A 5,000-nucleotide genomic window follows, 5' to 3' on the forward strand; every position below is an offset into this window, starting at 1 on the left:
CAAGTGCTGTGACACTATCCTCGTCAGCCTCAAGAAATGCTTTCCAACACCCCAGCTTTCCTTTACATGCGAAGCTTCCTGTAATATCAGCTCCACTCCAGGCATGAAACCCGGGAAGAGCTGCAGTTCTAGCAGGTCCGAGACCTTGAACAATGGGACTAAGGAGTCTCTTGCGATGGCGCTGCCCTCTCCCGGTCACAAAGGATGTATTCTGATACAACTCTGGAAACCTTCTGAGAGCCAACACGAAAACGTCGGTGTCTGGGGAGATGAGATCGATACTCGTAGCTCCCGAAGTTGTATCATCAATAGCATGCAACAACAGCTGTGTGTCTGCTTCCTCTTGGCTGCTCTCAAGGTATGCCACATCTTTGTGGGTTGCGTCACATTGGCTACCCCATGCAACTACAACATCCTTTCCACTGTGACTTCCCTTCTCTAATGTCTTTCTAGCGAGAAATTGGGTAAGTTACACCTTGGTATTGACATGAGAAAGAAGCCTCTTCATCGGGACATTCATCACCTTGTCTCGACACCTGGATTGCTGTCTTTAAAGAAAATGGCAAATAGTACCTAAAAGAAAACATTAATTGTTTTTCAACACTGACAATCTTTTGTATACTATAGGGTTGCTGATTATCGAGAAATATAAAAAAAATATTAAATTTGTAAATTACTAGCCTGTCAAAGAAAAGTCGCAATTCATCGCAGTCGTTGTACTTCTCAAAGACGTACATGGTGAAATGCTCAGCAAGTTGAGAACATCTCTTAATCCAGTCTGGTTTGTCAAGCGCCTGAACCTCTGCCATTGCGTCTACAATAGAGACCTTCTGTGTAGCTGCCATCCTAGTAACAACGGGCAAAACCTCTTCAGTGATACTTTCAGTTTTTCTTCTTGGATCCATCTTCTCAAGAATGTTCATTAAGGTGCTGTTTGATGAACAATGAAGCATGGTGCCATCCGCGGCAAACATCGACCTTGGCACTATTGAGAACTCATACTCCCCGACAGCTTCCTCGATGTCAATCTCAGGGCGTGCCTTGCAGACCATCATCATCCGCCCAAAAAGTGAGCGATCTTCCTTGAGCTCAATCATGGTGTCTTTGGCGACCACTCGCAGAGTCTTCCCTGTACTTTTCCACATAAGAAGCTTGCCCTTTTTTATAAGTTTCAAAAAGATTTTTCTCCAATTGATTATGACATTTGAGTAAGCAGAATCGTAGCAAAAAATTGGAGAGAATGTAAGAAATATTTGAGGTAAGTGCGAGCAGAAACAAGCTTAATAGGCGAGAATGTTCAGCTTTAATCCCTAACTCACCTTTCCTTCGCTCTCTTCAGAATCCCAGTATGAACAACATCTTTATAGCAGGATCGATGCCATGATGCTTGTGCTATTTCAAGCTCCTGAGGTGACATTCTTCGCAGCTTTTCCCAAGTTTGAGAATACGCCAAATTTCTATACTTAGCCCATTCTTCGATGAATTTGAAAACTTTCTCGTACGAAGAAGGTTCTTCGACAAGACTTTCATTTTTTTCTTTCTGACAGATGATACATAAATTGAAGTCTAGGTTTAGCTTCTCGGCTTCTACCATTCCAGAATCAATGGCGTTAGCCATTAGCGACATTAACGCTAGTTTCTCTACATGGTCTGTAAATCAAAATGGAGGATCTCTAAATTGATGATAAAAGCCGCTGACCACGGATAACAATAACCTTTTTCCACGGATTGATAATTCTTTTACTCAAGCAATATAACATGTAACTTACATTTCCGTGAAAGGAAAATAAGAAATATGGTTTAGGGTTTCGAGATCCCACTAAAGTGTACCAAGTGTAGTAAAGTGTACCAAGAGCCCAATAGGCTCCCGAGTGTAACCTTTTCACTTCGTATTCGAGGCCTCACGTGTAACATGATTCCTCTTAATCAATTTCGCATCACCAATAGCGGTAAATAATGTACTGCTTATAATTAAGACCTGGTAATGTACAAATCGCAATTTTCGTTGAACTGGGTGAATCTGATTAGTGTCCACCAACGTTAAATATGGTTATGTGGCTTTTAAAGTCAAGCCTCGTTTCCGTGCTGTCATGGTCACATGACCAGCTGTGTAAACTTAGGTGTGTCGTGTACACTTACATGCTTCGTATGAGCAATTCTGATAACAATGTCGGTTGTCTAAAAGAGGGTTTTGAAGTTTATTAAGGTCCAGCCTCGTTTCCATTCTGGGACATACACGTCACATTTTTAAGCCCACCGTAGCGGCCGTCCGTGCAAGTTACAAAATTGCCGACAACATTTTCCATGTTCCTTAGAGTCCCGTTAACACATCTAGACAGGTGGTTTCCTTATTTACAGATGCTCCCAGACTACACCTGACTACTGTGCCGGCTGTGACTGACGTCACGGCATGCGCAGCATGCGCAAAATTATAATGTCCACGAACCATACGTTCAGCGGTCATCATAGCCATGACATCAACCTCGTGATGTAAACGTCTCCACTGACAACAACAACAATCTTCATTATGTGACTTGCTCCGTGAGTGGGCAAGATGAACCAAATCCCGCACTGTGATTGACTACCCGAGCGTGCAAGGTGGAGCTGTCTTGCCCTCTCGGGATTTCTCCCTTGGTCCCGCAAGATCAAAGACCATTTTTTGGTGTTTTATTCCATATAATAAGTCCTCTATTGACCACTAGAAGCTTGTTCGATCAAGATGACTGGATATTGGCCTCATCTTTTGTTGCGTGTTCTGTTTGCGTGACTTCGTCTCGGTCCATAAACAAGCAAAAACGGAACTTGGCCAATATCAAGCAATCTTGATGGAACCGGCTTGGTCAATAACCCATATTGATTATTACAACCGTTTTCTACTATTAGCGTTGCATTTTTAAAGGAATTTTAGAGCTATAAAAGGGGAGACGATGCGCGAAATGCTAAACTTTTACAATTTAGAGGTGTCTAGGGGCTAAATAAACTAAAGTTTCCAACTGAAGTAAGCCCCTACAAGCTAAGGAAAGATAGTTATACAAACAACAGATACACACATTTAAAAACTGAGACAAAAATAACCACAAATAAACTTAAGGCAGCCGTTGGCATAATTTTACTTGTCTTTTCCACCGGGATTAAACTTTCAGGTAAACTTTATTTTAAATAATAAGAACCGGTCTAATTTCATACTTTTTGGGATATCTAATACCTGAAATTTAAAAAAGTGATATACCGAATACCCATGTTTCAGCTGAAATATACAGCTATCAAGTAAGGACCATTGGATTCGATTTTCAATTTCCAGATTATTTCCAATCCAAGGAGACTGAACGTTACCAATGGTGATGATTTTAAATTTTACTTTAAATGGCGGCTGTATTGCGTAACAAGCATTCTCGTGTAACAACCAGCTCAGAGCGATGCGAGGAACGAGGCCATTGTTTAGATTCTCACACGTCTGGTCAGTCTACTCTTATAACCTTACGCATGACCGGCAGGTGACTCAGTTTTCTTTGCGCAAAAACAGAAATGAAATGAAAGGGATTTTGAAGAAGCACGCCTTTTTCTAGACAACTCAGACAGGAAAACTCCTGCGAGGCCTTCTGAATACATCAATAAAAAAAATCCAGATCCAACGGGCCAAATATGAAACAAAAGCTGGAGCAGTTTTACAGTTGCCGAGGGTTGGCAGGTGAAAGCTATTTGTTGATTTTTCACTGCCTTCATTGTAATTTTGGTTTGACTTTAATTTTCTGAGTTAAATTCTACACTATTAAAACTCACTCTGAGTGGCAATACTTCGGCGATGCGTCTTTTTTATAACTGAACAAATTACTAGGTGAATGGCTTGCATGAAAGTCTTGAGTCTGTGAGTGAAACAGTAACGTGTAATCATTCAAATGAATGATACCGTGACTGAGGAATTCTTTCCAGTGACGCTGGTTCTTAAATCCAGGGTATTTAACCCTTTCAGGCCCGAGGGGTTCCCCATTGACGAGTAAAATCGTCTGGCGTTAGACAGAGTAAAATCTATAAGTGCCATTTGGCACTATCGGGCCTGAAAGGGTTAATGGTTCTCGATTTTTTGTCTTTGTATGAAGTCCTTATAAGTGTTATATACAGAAATCAATTTTGTTAAAAAGAATGATTAGTTTCTTTGGAAATTTTTTTTTCCTGAAAGTTCATCTCCTTAGCTTGGAATTGAATGTATAACCCTCAGTGTAGTTCGCTTTTGGTAATGAATGAGATGGTAATTGTCAAAACTGGTAAATGAAATAAAGAGATGATTTTTTACCAATGAGGTGGGCAGGTGACTTTTCTTTGCGCAGAAACCGAAATGAAGTGAAATTCGAAAAAGGGACTTTAAAGTAGAATGCCTTTTTCCAGAAACTGTGGAAAACAATCGTTGACGGACCAAGACTGGAAGATAGAATAGTCATTTATAGTGTTAATGTTGTCGGTCAAATCCGGGTTCAGGTTGAATACGTTTTTACACAGGTTAAATTAATGACTCCCTTTTTACCTAGGTTTTAGATATATATTTTAAAGCGGCAATCAAACTTCCAAAACGATCGAAGACTCCTATAACGCCTTCCCTCAAGCTCTGTCTTGCGCATCCCAACACATCTTCTTAATGTTTCGAATCATCTCATCGGTTTCTGTATTCATACACTTATTACTCCATTCAGTATCAACATTACAACATAGTAAGGGTAAAGGAACTATGCACTTACCGGTGCTCAAACTCGGACCCTCCAAAGTTATAGTCCTGTGTCTTCACAACTACAATACAACGTACGATTAACACGGTCAACTCACCAAAGTTCTTTTCATTATTTACTTTTCTATAACAAGTCAATTGATATCCATGTATAATAACCTAAACCAATACTAACTACAAAAATAATATTTGCAGGACTCACATTAATAAATAGCAGTTCTCGTAAATGACGAGGTCATCCTGTCAAAATGTATAATTATTCTCAGTATTATTATTTAACCTG

General features: G+C 40.1%; 1 protein-coding gene across 2 annotated transcripts in view; it reads right to left on the minus strand.

Annotated features, from left to right (window-relative positions):
• LOC138057750 (aggrecan core protein-like) overlaps positions 1–4,791 on the minus strand; it is a 21,324-nt gene extending 16,533 nt beyond the window's left edge. The window contains exons 1-2 of one of the 2 annotated variants that reach the window (XM_068903682.1): positions 4,731–4,780; positions 3,781–3,863 (exon numbers count right to left, since the gene is read on the minus strand). The gene's annotated coding sequence lies outside the window, so the exon portion shown is untranslated. Of the gene's footprint in view, positions 1–3,780; positions 3,864–4,730 lie in introns of both variants that reach the window. The other variant, XM_068903681.1, reaches the window with a different exon arrangement.
• Positions 4,792–5,000: the final 209 nt, after the last annotated feature.

Source organism: Montipora capricornis, chromosome 7, assembly GCF_036669925.1.
Source record: "Montipora capricornis isolate CH-2021 chromosome 7, ASM3666992v2, whole genome shotgun sequence".
Classification (NCBI taxonomy): Eukaryota; Metazoa; Cnidaria; class Anthozoa; order Scleractinia; family Acroporidae; genus Montipora; species Montipora capricornis.